Source organism: Triturus cristatus, chromosome 4_2 (assembly GCF_964204655.1).
Source record: "Triturus cristatus chromosome 4_2, aTriCri1.1, whole genome shotgun sequence".
NCBI lineage: Eukaryota > Metazoa > Chordata > Amphibia > Caudata > Salamandridae > Triturus > Triturus cristatus.
Window position 1 is genome coordinate 977,956,092 of NC_140586.1, and position 18,687 is coordinate 977,974,778.

The 18,687-nt window shown below is 43.9% G+C and overlaps 1 protein-coding gene across 3 annotated transcripts in view; it reads right to left on the reverse strand.

Annotated features, from left to right (window-relative positions):
- LOC146839194 (CD5 antigen-like) overlaps nucleotides 1-18,687 on the reverse strand; it is a 449,199-nt gene that overhangs the window by 372,371 nt on the left and 58,141 nt on the right. The window contains exon 2 of one of the 3 annotated variants that reach the window (XM_085603213.1): nucleotides 8,803-8,855. The exons of the other annotated variants lie outside the window; for them this stretch is intronic. The gene's annotated coding sequence lies outside the window, so the exon portion shown is untranslated. The remainder of the gene's footprint in view (nucleotides 1-8,802; nucleotides 8,856-18,687) is intronic. 3 annotated transcript variants of the gene reach the window in all.

Here is an 18,687-nt window from a genome sequence, read left to right on the forward strand (position 1 = left end):
TCACGGCTACTGGCTTTGCTTGGAATTCTACAAAAATTAAATATCTCGGTGTTCTTTTTTCTAGCTCTATATCCTCCTCCATTCAACTCAACATGAATGCAGTCATATCTAGGATAGACTCATTACTCACCTCTTGGAATCCACTATTTCTTTCCTGGTGGGGCCGTCTTGACTCCATCAGAATGATGATTGCCCCTATTTTGATTTACTTATTATCCATGCTCCCACTTCGTATTCCAAACTCCTATTTCCGTCGCATTGATTCTGCGTTGTCCAAATTTCTTTGGAAGCAGAAAAAAGCCCGCATATCGCTTTTCAACTTACGTAAATCTAAACTTAATGGTGGTACCAATTTTCCAGACTTTCGCCTCTATCATAAGTCCTTTTCCCTTCGACAGGCTTCCCGCTGGTTATCTCAGGAACCCTCCCCTTTTTCTCCCCTCTGGCTTTCTGTTGAACAGGAACTACTGCTTCCGTACTCTTTCCAAGAAGTAATTCATTTTACCTCTAAAGCCCCATGCCTTAATCCCCTTTTATTCAAGCATACTTCTTCTCTTCTGCGCCCTTTAGTTTCACCTTCCTCAGTAACGCAGGAATCCTTCCTACTATTGCCTATATGGTACAATTCACTTCTATTAATTAACAACCGACCTATTGCATGGCCCTCATGGAGAGCGAAAGGTATCATTTGGATACGTCATCTTTTTGATGGGTCATCCCCTTGCTCATTTCCTGCATTTCGGTCTCAATTCCACTGCCCTCCTTCTTTTGCAAAGAAATTCCCTATCCTTATGGAAACCATTCTAGATCGTTATTACTCTCTCTCCTCTGAAGATCTACCTACCTCATCTTCCTCTCTACTCACTGTCCTTTCTACAACTCCTAAAGCTTCCATCATTTACCGGTACTTTTCAGCCCCCAATCCAGATCGTCTCAAATCAAAATTAGAATTGTCCTGGGAGACAGACTTACATTCTTCATGGCCGACTTCTCTCTGGGACAAAATATGGGCTCGATCCTTGAAGATTTCCCGTACTGCCTCTCTCACTCAATCCCTATTTTTCTTTTACCACAGACTATACCTTTCTCCTCTTTCTATCTCTCGCTTTCAACCTGATGCTGTATCTAATTGTTGGACCTGTAATGCCCCTTCTGCGGATCTTTTCCACCTCTTCTTCTTCTGTCCTTCAACTCGTATTTTCTGGTCTCAGCTATTCTCTCGCCTTTCTCGCATTTTCAACCTCTCTATTCAATTTTCTCCTTCTTTAGTATATCTTGGTAGCCTTTCAGAGGATTTAGACCTCCCCCCACATTCTCGCGGTCTTTTTGACCTTATGCTGGCTCTGGCATTACAGCATATTGTCTCTAATTGGAAATCTCTGAACAAATTGTCTCTCAATTGTTGGTGGAATCTTGTATGTCACTCACACAGACTTGATGTTGCCTTTGCTTCCTCCTGTAAACCCTCCCGAAATGTTGAATTTTACTGGCTACCTCTTACTCTATACCTTGATCAATCCGCCAAAAAGAGTTACTCTCCACTATCTTCAGATAATTTCAAGCCCCCCTGAACACATGTACTCTTGCCTGCAGTTTTTCATGATATTTTTCAGTCTCAATATGGTAATTATTTAGCTTTATATTGACCTTCTTCATACTTCTTTTTCATTCATGCAATTACTCATATGATGGTTTTTTACTGTACTTTTTGATTGCCATTTACTGTATTTCCTATTATTGCTTACCCATCTTCTACGATAAATACCATGTTTTTGTTTTCTTCTCTCCTCCCTTCCCCCCCCTCCTTCCCTCCCCATAACTTAAAATGCTTTGTTTTTCATTGTGATATTGGCTGCTTCTATTTTCTTTGTCCCATCTTATACCTTTTTTCTCATATTTGCTGATGTCACCTTATTGTAATACTTATTTTTCTCTAATAAAGCTTTCAAACATAAAAAAAAAAAAAAAAAACGAGCTGTTGTGCCTGTATGGAATAGAGTGCGGGACGATATACGAATATGGTCTCATATGCCCCTTTCCCTCTATGGCCGATCGGCCATCTTCAAGATGGTTGCCCTTCCTCGACTATTATATCAACTACAAAATCATCCGTATCCTATTCCCTCGGGTTGGTTCCGCCAGGTGAATGCAATACTGGGTCAATTTCTTTGGGGTGGAGGGGCTGTGAGGGTAGCACTCCGTACGTGTTTTAAATCTGCGTATTGTGGGGGACTTGCTACCTCCGACATTCTCTCCTACTATATGGCCTCCCACCTGTTGGTCCTCAATGAATGGTGGCACGGTGACAGGTCGGATCCGGCGTATAGCCTTGAGCGCCGTTTAATGGGGGATCACTCGCTCCATACACTCCTATATTCTGCGCCCCTGCGACGCCCCCTGCCTGGCGTAACACAATTGGTGTTTCAGATTTGGCGGCAGGCGCTGCGGAGGATGGGTTAGTGGAATCGCCTAACCGGGGAAACGCCACTCTGGAGAAATGGTGGCCTGCAACAATTGGCTACCTTGGCCGGCTTCCAGGACTGGGACGCGATAGGGATCTCCACTCTGGGGGATGTCATGCGGGGTCCTATCCTGAAATCCTTCCAAGAGCTGCAGACAGACTTTCAAATGCCGCGCACCCAATTATTTAAATATCTGCAGTTCCGGCATGCCCTTTCGCCCAGTCTGGTGGGCCTGGAGGAGTTGGATGATTTCAGTCCCATAGAGGCCAAACTGTTCATGGGGGACCTACGAGACCACAAAATCTCGAGAATATACCAGTCCCTCGTGACTTACTGCTCCCCGTCACTGCAGCGTCTCCGAGGGGCGTGGGAAGAAGATGTAGGCCCCCTGGAGGAGGAGGACTGGACGGAGGCCCTGGCCTCTCCGCGTGGGGCGGCTATCGCTGCGAGTCTCCGACTCATTCAGTTCAAATACCTCCACAGAGTGTATTTCACTAGGGTTCGTTTGCATAGGGCCGGCTTGGTGGCATCCCCGATTTGTCTTCGCTGCATGTGTGATGAAGGGACGTTGCTCCACACTGTATGGGACTGCACTGCACTGGCTAGGTTCTGGCGGGGCGTACTGACATGTCTTTCAGAGGTTCTGGGGTGGGATCTTCCTCGGTCCCCTAAACTGGTACTCCTACATGTGATGGACGATATAGGGGCAATATTTATAAGCGCCATCTGATGCTTCTGGGTTTTACCCTTGCCAAACGGGATATAGCAAGGGCCTGGAAGGCGGCGGCTGCCCCCCCAATATCGGCTTGGAAGGCTGGGCTGGATTTCTGTATGGGACTAGAGGCACCCATTTATGTAGCGTGGGGCTGCCCGCGAAAACACTTTAAAATTTGGAAGCGGTGGGCGGATTACAGGGGATTGGAATTGGAACCCATTTCGGAGGGATGATTGCCTGGGTGTCCGGCGCTCTTTTACATGCGTTTTGGGGACGTGCAACACGTGTCTATTGGGTGCTACCGGGCTATATGGCCATGATTTGTAGTAAGGACAGACTCGTAGTCGCGAACAGACTTGCTGTTTGGATTGGTTTGGCCGTGCGATGGGTGGGGGGTGGGGGGGAGGGAGTGGTCACTGTTTTTTAATCGAGGGGGCGGTTCTTGTTTTGCACGTCTCTTCTGTAATTGTTATTAGGTACTTTATGAGAAACTTGTCAGAGCTGATATGTTGTTTCTTGATACGATGGAAGTCTCTGGGCTACAGAGCTTCGCGACATGTGTATTTGACAAATAAAATTTGTTTACAAAAAAAAAAAACGAGCTGTCATACTTCTGACGTGATTTTCTAGGGTTGGCGCTCTGTCAAGTGGTCAACATGTTTCTCGCCTAATAGTCCTCAGATCCAGCAGCGATTCGTAAGGAACAATATAAACAAATCAAAACTATCTACACTGCAGGTGGTTGTCTGGTGATGTATCCCTGATAAACCAACCTAAAATCCTATAGTGTGGTACCTGTAATTGGATGGCCAATCTAATAAGATAAAAACAAGTATTAGACAAGGAATCCATTAATGCAGTCCAATACGATCAAAAGCACACGTGTCCCCATGAAGTATGACATGCGCAAAACACACAGTGGTGAAAGTTAAGAACAATTAAAAGCAAAGTTAGAGCCACGTGAGTGTCAAACTGTTAGACTTGGCATCTTTTGGCGTGTTTCCCCTGTCTTTTTGCTTTCTGACCTCCCTGGTTTTGCAGGCTTAGTGTCTCTGCGCACTTTCTCACTGCTGTCCAGTGTTAAAGTGCAAGTGCTCCTGTTGTAAATTGTTGTTATGGATTAGTGTTTCCGTGATTGGCTGATTTGATTTACTAATCAGTCCCTAGTACAGTGTACCATATGTGCCCAAGGACTGTAAATCAAATGCTGCTAGTGGGATTGCCACCCACACAAGCAGTCAGTAAAATGTAACTCTGGCCTGCCAGTAGAGAGCCTGTGTGCAGCCTGGGACTGCCATGTCGACTTGGCAAGTGTATCCACTTGGCAGGCCCTAACTTTCCCTTTTCTTACATATCAGTCACCCTTAAGGTACGCCCAAGGTACCTCTGTGGGAAGGGTGCAATGTTTGTGAAATGTAGGACATGCCCTGGTGTGTGTGGCATGTCCTGATAGTGAGTTACTGTCAATTTCGTTTTTCACTATGGCAAGGCTACCTGTCCCTATAGGACAGAATGGGGAGTTTGTTTATAACATCTTTTAATGACAAAAAAAAGTGAGGGAGTGAAGAGGAACAATAGGTCGTGGACTCGGCCTCCTCTAAAAGTTATGAAAAAAGAAAGAAAGTCCACTCTTATTAGAAACAATACTGTCCTTCCAAAGGTTGTGTTAAAGTGACTATAAAAAGAACTATCCTAACACAAATAATTTGTGTTCTTAAAATAACCCTTACCCACCAAAAGGTCTCTTGGTGGCATGCTTCATCATCGGGTTCTTCCCACCCCGCTGCGGGACGGAGCGTGCTATGACCAACAAAGACGTGGGAGCTCTTAATAGTGAAGTGAAACTATGTGTTTGATGTGAGAGAGGAAGGGTCAGAAAAAATTGTGAGTTAAAAAATACCTGGCTGCGTGGAAACTAAACTTTAATACTCCCTGTAGCTGGTATTAATAAATAGTGGGGAAAAAGGAGGAAAGTGTGCTGTAATGGGCTGTTTCCTCTCATGTCTACATGTTTCAAAGCCTACCCCTAAGCTTCTCTTCAGGACCAAGGGGGTTGATCCCTTGTACCATATAACCTATATGGTCAGCCTATATGGTCAGCCTGATCAATGTCGAGGGCTAATATGCATTTTGTGAACATGCATTCATATAATACCTACTTGGTATTTTCCTGCAACAAAAAACAATCTGGAAGGATGGAGTAAGAACATAGTTATCATTCGTAATATATACTCCAGTAAAAAAAACACATCACCATACTCGTGGAAGGTCCAATAGTGATGTATTTTTCACTTAGTGCACGGCAGTCATTGTTACTTTCACGTGCGTAGTGTGCTGCCCTTTTTTTTGTTCTCAAGACGTACAAGACATTACAAAACATATAACGAAAAACACACAGTGAGTTGTCATGTGACAGAGATCGTGCCGTCTTTGATGCATAAGTGATGTTTACTGGTTATTGTCTAAGTAAGAGAAAAAAGACATAATGTGATAAAATCTTTAGCATCTCTAAGAAAGTCATAGACATAGGTCACCTAGACTTTAGGTGCCTAACTAAGGCACCATGAGATTGAACACAGGAGGGGAGAAGCGATTGTAGTCAAACACTGTGGGTAACAATGAGCAGCTGTGCACTAAGTGAAAAATAGTGGCTGCTTCCATCTGGGGCAGTGAAAGGACTGGACTGAACTTTCTACAAACTTCTTTTTTGAGTTTCTCCAAGGGCATGAGGTAGAGCTTGCCCCCTGTTCAAGAAGTCTCAGGCACAGCAAAGACTTCAAGTTCTTCGGCCAACAGCACTGGGGGCTGTGTGTTTTGTGCTGCAACAGTAGAAAAGTAACCCGATGCCATCTACGATGCCACTGCCGACTCCGTGTCCTGAAGGTACCGCAGAGGGCACAGCCGCAACACCGCACCATAACCCTGGTCTCACCGCCAACGTCAAATGATGCCACCACTAGGCTGCTGCTTGCACCACACTTCGCACCGTCTCGCTTCACGCTGCTGCTTTGGTATCACTGATGACGACTCATCACGTCTGAATCGATGCCATTTCTTGCACCGTTGTTCGAGGGCACCACTTACAAGTTACATGATGCCCCATCCTCATCCTGCACCACAGCCTTGGCCTACCGATGCCAGCGCTATCGACTCCAGTTCATCAGCCGACAACAGCGCTTCCGCAACAACGACGCTGCTGCTTTCACCGTGACCTGCAAGCATCCGCGACAAGCACCGCATCACTTTTCACAGTAGCCCTGGTCTCACTGATGCAGCTGGACAACTGTCAGCGAGCAGCAGCCTGCACCGCCACCTGAGGGCACCACACACCGCACCGCTGCACTTTGCACCGAAGCAACAGACGCCTGCCGACGCCAGTGCACCTGACTTCAACTGTGAGGAATTCGATCTGCAACATGTGTTAATCCCAGGGCTCGAAGACTCCTGCACCAACCTTCGGAAATGACACCTGCAGATACCATGCTTTCGGAGCTCAACGAGAGGTTGCCAATGCCCTGCATTTCTAAAGGTACTGTTTTGCAGGTCTTCCCGACACCGTAGCTGGCCCGAGACACCACGGTCAGCCAGAACTGTTTGGATTTGTTGTTCACGATGCCGTGATAGCCCCGGACGGAGCTACCAACTTCAAGGAACTTTTTTTCAAGTTTATTTTGATAACTGAAGATTTCTAAGTAATGTATTGGGGATTTTTTTTATAATTTTTGGTCTTGTCTTAAGTATATAAAAATATTGGATATTTTTCTAAACTGGTGGGGTGTCCTTTTGTAGTGCTTACACTGTATTACTGTTGGTTATGTGCAAATGCTTTATACACTGCCTCTAAGATAAGCCTAGCTGCTCATGCCAAGCTACTAAGGGGGTGAGCAGGGGTTATTTTAGGAGTGTAACTCCCTTAGCCTGACTAGGAAGAAGGGTCCCTCTTTGGACAAGGGTACCTACCTCTGCAAACCAGAGACCCCCATTTCTAACACCAATATTGTGGTGATATATTGACTCTTAAATGAGCATGGTGGAACACCCACCATGGTAGCAGACAGAATTTACTCAACCAAATCAGGGCGGTAATTTTCAACATCGACGCCCACTAGGACTGACAATTGGAATTTCCTAGTGTCCTGGGCGGAGTCACAAAAGAACAATGTTTTAGGACCTACTCCATTAAACAATTATGAAACAAAAATGAGGGAGAAGAGGAGAAGAATACATAGTAAGTGCCTTGTGAGGCATAACAACCGCGTGTAATTTAGAGGTGTACTCATGTTTGCTCAGTGGCAAAAAGATCCGCAGACCTACCCACTCGCTGCCGGGGGCCGGGAGGTAGTGAGCTGATGTTGGAAGCTCCTAAATACTACTGGCTGTCTGGCGATAATGGGTAGGAAGACAGATGGGTGCTGCTCATGAGCACTGGGATGCGGACCTTGACATTGTGGGCGGCAAAAATGGCCTCCATGTTGTGTGGTGTGGAGTATAAAACAGTCAGCTTGAATGATGAATCACATTGGGGATGTCAGTTCCTCGTATCTGTATCTTAAGATGTTTCAGTCCCCACATGTAGCTGCTGCCTTCTTGAAGAGACTTAAACAGTGTAATACATCGAGGATGTGAATTCCTTGTAACTTAGTGAAAAAGTGTGAACCGGGTCACAGTGTGGGTTACGCTATGGTAAGTTGTAGGACCTGTTGACATAATATGTAATAATGTCACTGTGGGGATATCATAAGAGACATTGGGGCATATCAGCAACAACCGGCGATAATTATCTCTAAGCGCACTTAGCGCTAGGATAATTATCACCGGATAGCGTGGATTTTTATCGCTGAGATAGCGTGCTATTAGCAAAGCTTATCTCAAAAGCGATAAAAATCCTAGCGCTAACTGCCAAACGTGTGATTATCGCTGGAAACCCAGCGATAATCCCACAAAGTTTGCCGATATCTTGCTGATAGGGCCTCACATACTTATAACAACAATAAATTTTGAATGGGGGGTCAAAGGGAACAATATTTACCGACCCTATGGTTACCAATCCCTTTCCCTTAATGCAATATCAACAAACGGAAACCAGGGTCAAAATTTAGGAGCCAATACTTTCTATATAAGCATCTTCAAAGTCAGGAAAAAGGCAGCGAAAAAAGCACATACGTAAACAGTATCATTGATATTGAATCCCATCAGCCACTAAAAGTAGCGTACATCATCATTTAGGATTCAACCATACACTCGACTCCAGTTCAGAAGAACCATGTGGTGTATAGACTTAGAGGAAGAAATGAAATTCACAACTCCAGATCTACCATGATGTCGCTAAGGTGCAATTAGATGTGGTTGATGTTGTTTAAGCAGTGCAGAAAAACAAAATCAGTGAGTGCAAGTGTTAAAAACATCTACTGGGTCAGTACAACCGTTTTATTAATAACTGACCAAGTGATGAGACTAAAAACAGTGCAAAAGCAGTTTGAAAGAATAACTGCTAGTGTCCTAGAGTTGGTCTACATGTTTCAGCCTATCGATTGAGTGCCAATCAGGCTTTCGTCAGGACCAGAATAAACATGCTACTGCTGTATGGTGTGTTATCCAAAAAAGAAATGAAAGTACAAAACCTACTTGAATGCAGGTTCTGAAGCACTCCCGAGTATTCGTGGAGTAATACTCAAATCCTAAAAATAACAATAAGGAGAATTATAATATAAATATCAATGATGTGCACAGGCTTTTTTTCACATTATCTCTGAAAAAATAGACGCTTACAAGGCTCCACTTGATTAATAATGATGTCTTTCATTTGACTTAAATAGACAAATCTATAGCAAATTGTGCTGAATTCAAAAATTGTTTTACCAAAATGAAAACTTATTTAGTAGAACGCTTACCCCTCAACGTAGGGGGTCTCTCCTCACCCCACCTGGCATCCGCTCAGATGAATGAGGCCCTGCTCTGTATTTGTAAATTGTGTGCCAGGCAATATTTACTGTCAATGTTAAAAATCACTACGCGCTTGTCCTATCTAAAGGAACATGGAGAACAAAACAGCGAACCATCCGCGGAACTGCCTTCTAAATGTTGTCTCATGTATGAATATGTTCGACAGAGACAGGCTGAAAAGAATAACACTACTTCTGTTATCTATCTAGTCACTCCTCTAGTCTTAAGTAGAAATAAAAAATGAAAATGAAATTATATCAAATCGAAATTTATCGAACCAAGAGGGGTGGAAATTTAAGCCTGTTCTTGCTGCCCTGATGTTCTATGTCTCACAGGAGTGTTATGCATTGATAGGAATTTAAGCATGGATTCCAAATAGCTATCTACGAGACTGCTGCCATAACGAACCAGTCTCACTAACTTAGGGTTCAAAATGTAAGCGGAGCATTATCCAAGGACGCTTACCTATCCGTCGGTACCTCCGGCTGTGTAGAGCTGGACGGGGAGGCACCGACGCGTGACGATGACGCGTATAAATAGACACGCGTCATCGTAACAGATGCGTCAACGAAGAAGAACACTTGTGGGAGTTGAAGTCTTTCAGCAAAGGCATACACTTTATCGAGTGCCAAGTTGTACTCGAATACAGTGACAAACACAATGCATGGAGTGTTACCCATTTAAAAGCAATATGGGTCGATAGCACAATGTAGTTGAAAAATAGCTTAATGTTAAAATGTAAATGAGCATACAGACAGGCATTGCGAAAGTAGTGTAAGCAACTGCTCACAAATGTAAGGCAGGAACATTATATTATGACAACGACAATATAATGATCTATAGCTTGTCGTTAAAGGAACGTCAGACCCCAGTTTCACTAAGTGTACTACGCTTGCACCAAGGTAAGAACAAGGTCTAAAGGCTTGTGTTAATCATATAGCCACGGAGAAATTTGCATCATGAACTCAGAGGCTAGTCCAAGGTATATCGTCGTGGTATACAACCTTTACAACGCAACTTTTACAACGCACTACACTTACAACGCATTTTTTACAACGCAACATCCACTACAACGCATTCCACTACATCGCAGGACACTACAACGCATTTTTAAAAACTACCTTTACAACGCATTCCATTACATCGCATACTACCTTTACAATGCATACCATTACAACGCATAATATTACATTAAAACCCCTACACTATCTAACACTTACCCTACTGCTGCACCCCCTGGAGTTAGAATAGTAATTTTTACCCCTATACTATCCAACACTTACCCTACTGTTGCACCCCCTGGAGTTAGAATAGTAATTTTACCCCTACACTATCCAACACTTACCCTACTGTTGCACCCCCTGGAGTTAGAATAGTAATGTTTACCCCTATACTATCCAACACTTACCCTACTGTTGCACCCCCTGGAGTTAGAATAGTAATTTTTACCACTATACTATCCAACATTTACCCTACTGTTGCACCCCCTGGAGTTAGAATAGTAATTTTTACCCCTATACTATCCAACACTTGCCCTACTGTTGCACCCCCTGGAGTTAGAATAGTAATTTTTACCCCTATACTATCCAACACTTACCCTACTGTTGCACCCCCTGGAGTAAGAATAGTAATTTTTACCCCTATACTATCCAACACTTACCCTACTGTTGCACCCCCTGGAGTAAGAATAGCAATTTTTACCCCTATATTATCCAACAATTACCCTAATGTTACACCCCCTGGAGTAAGATTAGTAATTTTTACCCCTATACTATCCAATACTTACCTTAAATGCAATGTAATATTATGCGTTGTAATGGTATGCGTTGTAAAGGTAGTATGCGATGTAATGGAATGCGTTGTAAAGGTAGTTTTTAAAAATGCGTTGTAGTGTCCTGCGATGTAATGGAATGCGTTGTAGTGGATGTTGCGTTGTAGAAAATGCGTTGTAAGTGCATGCGTTGTAAAAGTGTGCGTTGTAACGACATACATCCATCGTCGTTTAACCCTTGTGTGTCGCTATGGAGTAAATAAATCCATTTCTGTTCCTCAAATACTTAGCCATGATATCCACCTTTTATAGGATATCATGGCTGAGTCAGTTTCAAAGCAGGCGTAAGGAAAGTAGCGATAACAGAGGTTATCTCTACTTTTCCTGTCGCTATGCTGCTTTGCGTGAGGCTTGATAATAGGAGAAATGTAGCTTAGCTACATTTCTCCCGTTATCCTGGGGAGGAACGCCCACTTTGCATCTCAGTAGAGATGCAAAGATGGGCGTTAAGGGAAATGGAGATAAGGCAAGGTTTCACACGATAGCGTGACCTTGCAGATAAAGCGATAAAATTATCGCCGCTTTTCATCCGAAAACAGACACAAAAGCGGTGATAATTTTTTAACGCCTGCTTGCTTACATGCCCCATTGTTTATTAGGCCCACCCCTCAGAGTGCTTGGTGCGATATAATAGCCAACTTGGAAATGCGGGCTGTAAAGCACATTGACTAAGGTATTAAGGATCAAGTAGGTCTTATGAAAGAGGGTGGTTACTCAAAAGGCTTAGGTGCCCTAGGTTGTTTCATCTGGAGAGTTAGCTGACCAGGATAAAAGGGATCAAAGAGGTCTGGTGAGAAAATGGGCAATTGCTGAAAGGTGAAGGTGCCCTAGGTTGTTTCATCTGTTGAGTTCACTCAATGGGATGTCCTCATTCAACCCCTGTTTGTTTGTTGAGAGGCGATAAACCTATCTTTGTTATTTCTTGAACAGCGACCCTTTACTCATTTATGGATATGCCTCAAGTACAACCCTACGTAGAGTGTCTGGTGTATGTTGCAGCTGGTCGAAATGCGTGCACAGTTTGGTATTAACTTTGTGGTACCTAATGTTGCTCCGGTGTTCTGTGATCCGTGTCTTAACCAGTGTTGTTGTCATACCTATGTATCTTAGGTTGCATGGGCAGGTGATCATATTGATGCAATTAGATGTGTTGCAGTTAGTGTGTGTCCCTAATTCCCAGTTGAATGAGTAAGAGAATTTGATTTATTTTGTACCCTCAGTAAGTGTACACACTGCACAGGGCACTCATGGGAAGTACCCTTTGACAGGGGGGAGATTACATACTTGTCTTTGTGGGTTCGTTGACGTGGGTTTAGTCCTGGTGTGAATTAGTGTATCCTTCAGATTTTTGGTGCCCTGAAATGCAAATCTTGGGGTTTTGCAGATCTAACGTGCCTGTTTGTAGGATACCCCAGTGTTCTTTACTGATATTACAAATTCTATTAGAATCTGGGGTGTAGGTGGTTACGCAGGTGAGGGTCTCTGTTATTTGTTTTTGTTTTGTTTCCATCAAAGCCTCACAGTTGTTATTCCTAGCTCTTTATTTGAGGAGAATACTACGGTTAGGATATTCACGATTGCTCAAGTTGTTTGCGAGTCGTTCTGCCTCGACTTTGCAGTCCTCTAAAGAGCTGAAATTTCTTCTTCTTCTAAGAAATTGGCCAATGGAAGGTTCTTTTTTAGTGCTCTTGGGTTGTGGCTACTAAAAAAACGAGACTTTTGCAGTCTGTTTTTTTTTGTAGATGTTCCAACTGAGTTGACCATCTGTAAGTCTAATCATCAAGTCTTGAAAACTGCTTGTGCATGGTTTATCACCTATGGGTGGCATAGTAGTTTTTGTGGTTGAGGCACATGAATCATTTCGAACAGAGGTATATTTATTCATGGGTTACATTCCGAGCAGCTAATGCAAGAACAAAATTATTACACTTCTACACAGAGGATGGAATACCACTGACATATTGTCCATATGAGGACAGTGAAGTTCCACTCACGTACCAGGAACAAATATACTGCTTTAAAGGAGCCCTTTCACATACAAGAAGTAAAGTAAGACTTGGTCCGGTCAGACAAGAAGGAGCAACATGGCCAATATTAGTGGCCTACACAGTTACACACCACAACCTGACATTGAAACAATGCCACCAGGATACTTACTCATACAACACAAAGAATTGATAAAAATGTACAGAAACTTGATGCAATTCGTCATGATGAATCTCACAGTCCAACCACCAGTAGTTACAAGATATGGAACTGTAGCTCAGAGTACCACAACTAAAATCACACCACAAACGTTACACGCGGTAATGGGTAAAATGCCCAGAAAGCGTGAACAAATGCCATTCTGGGTAGCTTAGAAAACAACACAGCTTGTCGCGATCCCGTGTGCGTGTGGGATGCGACTCCAGCATAATTTTAAAAGTATGAAATATGAATGCTGGCAATATAAATATCTGTTTTGTATAAAGAGTTTTCATGGAAATTGTTTGAAACACAATATCCTGATAATAATTTACAGTTTTAGATGACATTAAGTACATTTCACTGGTGCGCAAAGGATGCGCTTAGAGTGTGGGCCCCCTATGCGACTTCATATGACATCAAAAGAAAGCTTTTCATTCTGTTGGTGGGTGGAACCAAGACGTCTTATAGTCCTTTCTTTTTGGGTGTGTCTGTTTGAAAAGTACCTATTTTGTAGGCTCTGTGATTTTTGATTTTCTGTTTGGTGTTTTTTATTTTGGAGATCTTAAAATGGCATCAGCATTCCCTGAGGACCATGAGGAAGAGATGGAGGAGGTGGAGGAGCCAGTAAAGAAGAGAAAAGAGATTGTGTTATGGGCCTTATTCACTGTGCCGGAAAGAGAAAAGAAAGTCAATGCAAGAAAGGCCACTTGCAGTATCTGCATAAAAATACTATCGAGAGGCTCAGAGAAGAAGTGCTCTTGTGATACTTCTTCTATGAAGAAGGATCTAGAGACGTTTCATCCTGTTCACCTGGCATGTGAAGTGGAGCGTCGGAGACAAAAGGAAGCAGCCAACAATGATGGACAATAACCATCAACATCTGCAGAGGTTGTTTTGACTATTCCACAACCCCTGATAGTCCTGGAGTTGGCAGATGCTGCCATCGTCTGCCGTCACTGCCTTACAACACTGTGTGTGGGAGAGTTATGCATTGACGCCATCAAGACGCTCCTCAAGAGTCACAAATGTAATTTTTTTGGTTTTTTTGTTTATGTTTTTAGTTATACAGAAACAACAGAGTTGGACTGTTTAACTTTTCTTTTTTGTTTAAAAAAATGACAAACACAAAATAAATTCAGAAAAAAAACAAAATATTAAATTGTTCTCAAAAAATTGTATTAATGGAACCACCCAAACTACTAAACAATACAATAGAACAATTGTACGTAATGAAAGTGATTGCTTGTATGAATGTGTGTATGATTAATATTGGCAGGATCTCAAATGTGCAGCCACTAGGAAGAATGCATCGCTTTTTTGGGATCTGATTAATAAGGCCAGGCAGCGTAGCAAGCCTCAATTAGTTAATCATATAATTAGTCAACAATGGTATTCCCATTTTTCTGCTCTGTATGGCGGATTGGATGCGATGTGTCCTTCCCTTCCTGTCACAGTTAGTAAGGCCCCTCCCTCATTGTTGTTTGAAGAGACATTTTTGACTTCTGAGGTAGTGCTGGCCATTAGACATTTGACCCCGAAGAAAGCGGCTGGCCCTGACGGAATCCCGGGGGGACCTCCTCTTGGAAGAACCTGCAGCCTGGGCTAAACTTATTGCCCTAATAATGAACATGATCTCTAAGGGACACCCAGTGCCTGATTCGTGGAAGGGAGCAGAGGTGATAACCGTGTATAAAAAGGGTGCCAGAGATGACCCTGCCAATTACAGACCGATCAGTCTGATTGACGTGATCCAGAAAGTGGTCGGCAGGCTCATTATTTTGAGGGTGGGTGCCTGGATGGAAGAGGAGCACGTTCTTTCTCATTTCCAAGCCGGTTTTCGTCAAAAGGTGGGCACAATGGACCAGGTCTTCCGTTTTTTTGCGATCTATTGGAAGTCTGTGACTATCAATAACGGTAGTCTTTACCTGGCCTTCATAGATCTCAGGATGGCATTCGACTTGGTCCCCCGTGCAAGGCTTTGGGATATTTTAGAGAAGATGGGCTTCCCAGGACCACTCTTGGACTTCATAGTGAAGCTCCACGAGGGGAATTATACGAGGATCAGATGGGGCACCCAGGGACAACTGACTGAGAAGGTGCCGGTGAGGAGGGGAGTTCGCCAGGGTTGTGTTATGGCACCAACCTTGTTCTCTCTCTTTGTGAATGGTGTGGTGGACCATCTAAGAGAGGAACCGGCCGATGCGCCCTCCCTGGCAGGGGAAAAAACTCCAACCCTCCTCTTCGCGGATGACACGATTTTGATCTCCAAATCCCCAGCTGGCCTCCAAAAGCTTTTGCACCGTTTTAGTGAGTTTTGTTCCGACAGAGGTCTTACCATCAATACCTCTAAAACAAAGCTTATGGCCCTTTCACCCTCTAAGAGATTTAGGAATAATTTCTTGCTCAATGGCGAGTCATTGGAGATGGTAGACTCCTTTGATTATTTGGGTAAATAGTAGGATGAGCTGGAGAGACCATCTGGCCAAAATGTCACTAAATTTTAAAAGAGTGTCAGGGATAGTCATGAGAGAACATCGGGAATCAATTAGTAAACCTGTGGCACCAACCCTCGCAATTTACGAGGGCCACGTACTACCATCCGCCCTATACGGTTCCGAACTATGGGGGTTCGAGAACATAGCGGAGCTAATTTCATCAGAAAATAAGTTTTTGAGAGATTTGGTAGCTTTACCTGTTTCCACTCCGTTACTCATATTACGTTTTGATTTGGGTAGGCACCCCCTCAAAGACTTAGTGCGCCTCCGCCCATTACTTTTTTGGGTTCGACTGAGAAGGACGGAGGAGCTTAAAAATTATGCAGCCGCTCTAGATGAACTTATTCTGCTCAACACGGGTAATAAGATTAAATGGCTGAGTAATTTGAGGCAGTTGGTTGTGCAATTGGGCTTGAGTGATTCCTGGAAGAGCCAATCTCCTCCACCCAAGCTAGTCATTAAGAAGCTGTATTGGGATTGGGTCCAGAAGGAGGCCATATGTAGAGGTGCAGGGGGCTCACTCACAGAGAGGTTCTTGGAGTTCAAATGGTCTAGGAGATTCGAACCTCTCCTTGACTTTATAGAGAAACCCCTGGATAGATCACTCTACTTAAAAGTCAGGTTTGGGATTCTTCCACTGAACGATTTCTCCTCCGGTTGGAACATCCAAAGTGGCACATCCAAGGCTTGCCCGGGTTGTGCAGCCCCTATAGAGTCCGTGGCGCACTTCTTTTTTGCCTGCCCCGCCTATAGGGTAGCTAGGAGGATATGGTTAAAACCTTTATGTAAGGGGATGGGCCTAAGATGTCACAAAATGGCCTTGCGGGTCCTTTGTACCGACACGTCCTCTCTAGTCATGGTGTGTGGGGTAGCAAAATTCCTTGGTAGTGCTTGGCTGATACGCATGAGGAGAATTAAGTTGTCCCTTATTTAATCTAATGGTTAGAGGGCTCCTGATAGGAAGCACCTACGGTATTGCTAGCCGCTCCATGCACATTTCATTAACACGGATATTGTCTTTATGAGATGATGTATATATATTATGCCCGGCAGGCTTTTGATTTAATTCATCTGCAGTGTATAGCATATTTTTTTTATGATGAAACTTTTTAATCTTGGGAATCTTATTCAACACACATATGGTCTTTGTACATAGATGTTAATTCATGCGCCCGGTTGTGACCAGACTAAATTGCTGCTAAGTTTTTTTTTTTTAAACTCATCAGTGACTAGTTCGCTAGAAGAGACTGTTAACGGGCTATTCTTAAATGTCATTGTTATTGACTTACTTGTTCCTTACCATATGAAATGTATTTTAAGATGTTCTCTTTTATGGCTGGTATACAGCCGAATAAAGAATATTTGATTGATATTAGATTTGTGTACATGTGGTGTCTCAGTAAGTCAATGAATGCATGGGTAGTATTTGAGGGAATGGATGAGTACAACAGTAGCGCCTGAGTGCATGGATCCTGCTTGGGGGATTCCATGAGTGAAGGGGTACATGGGTAGTGCCGGAGTGAATGGATGAGTGCATGGGCAGTGTTTGAGGGAATGGGTGAGTGCTACAGTTGTGCCTGAGTGATTGCATGAGTGCAGGGGAAGGGCCTGGGTGATTGCATGAGTGCAGAGGTACTGCTTGAGTGAATGAATGTGTGCATGGATAGTGTTTGAAAGAATGGATGAGTGCAACAGTAGTGCCTGAGTGATTGCATGAGTGCATGGATTCTACTTGGGGGATTTCATGAGTGAAGGGGTACTGCCTGGCTGATTGGAGGAGTGCATGGGTAGTGTCTGAGTGAATGGATGAGTGCATGGGTAGTGTTTGGGGGAATGGATGAGTGCTACAGTTGTGCTTGAGTGATTGCATGAGTGCATAGATAGTGCCTGGGTGATTGCATGAGTGCAGGGGTAGTACCTGGGTGATTGGATGAGTACATAGGTAGTGCCTCAGTGAGAGGATGGATACAAGGCTAATGCCTGCATCATTGGATGCATGCGTAGGTAGGTCCTGAGTCAATGGATGAGTGCATGGTTACTGCCTAAGTGAATGGCTGATTGAAAGAATAGTACCTGAGTGATTGGATGAGTGCATGGGTAGTGCTTGGGTGATTGCATGAGCGTAGGGGTAGTGCCTGAGTGATAGGATGAGTATATGAGTAGTGTTTCAGTGGAAGGATGGGTGCAAAGGTAATGCCAGGGTGATTTCACAAATGCATGGGTAGTGCCTGAGTGTGTGGATGAGTGCACGGGCAGTGCCTGAATGAATGATTGAGTGGAAGAGTAGCACCTGAGTAATTGCATGCGTGCAACGATAGGGCCTGGGTGATTGCATGAGTGCAGTGTTAGTGCCTGGGTGTTTGGATGAGTGTATGGGTAGTGTCTTAGTGGAAGGATGGATGCAAGGCTAATGCTTGCATCATTGGATGAGTGCATAGGTAGTGCCTGAGTCAATGGATGAGGGCATAGGTACTGCCTAAGTGAATTGCTGAGTATAAGAATAATACATGAGTGATTGCATGAGTGCATGGGTAGTGTCTGGGTGATTGCATGAGTGCAGGGGTATTGCCTAAGTGATGGGATGAGTGTATGATTAGTGATTGAGTGGAAGGGTGGGTGCAAGAGTAATGCCTGGGTCATTGGATGAGTGTATAGTTAGTGCCTGAGTGAATGGATGAGTGGAAGAGTAGTGCTTAAGTGATTGCATTAGTGCATTGGTAGGGCCTGGGCGATTGCATGAGTGCATTGGTAATGCCTGGGTGATTTGATGAGTGCATAGGTAGTCCCTGAGTGGAAGTATGGGTGAAAATGTAATACCTGTGTGATTTCACAAATGCATGGGTAGTGCCTGAGTGAATGGAAGAGTGCATGGGTAGTGCATTAGTGTATGGTTCAGTGTAAGAGTAGTTCCTGAGTGATTGAATGAGTGTGTGGGTACTCCCTGGGTGATTGCATAAGTGCAGAGGTACTGTCTCATTGATTGGATGAGTGCATGACTAGTGCCTGAGTGACTTCATGAGTGCAAGAGTAATCTCTGGGTGCTTAGATCAGTGC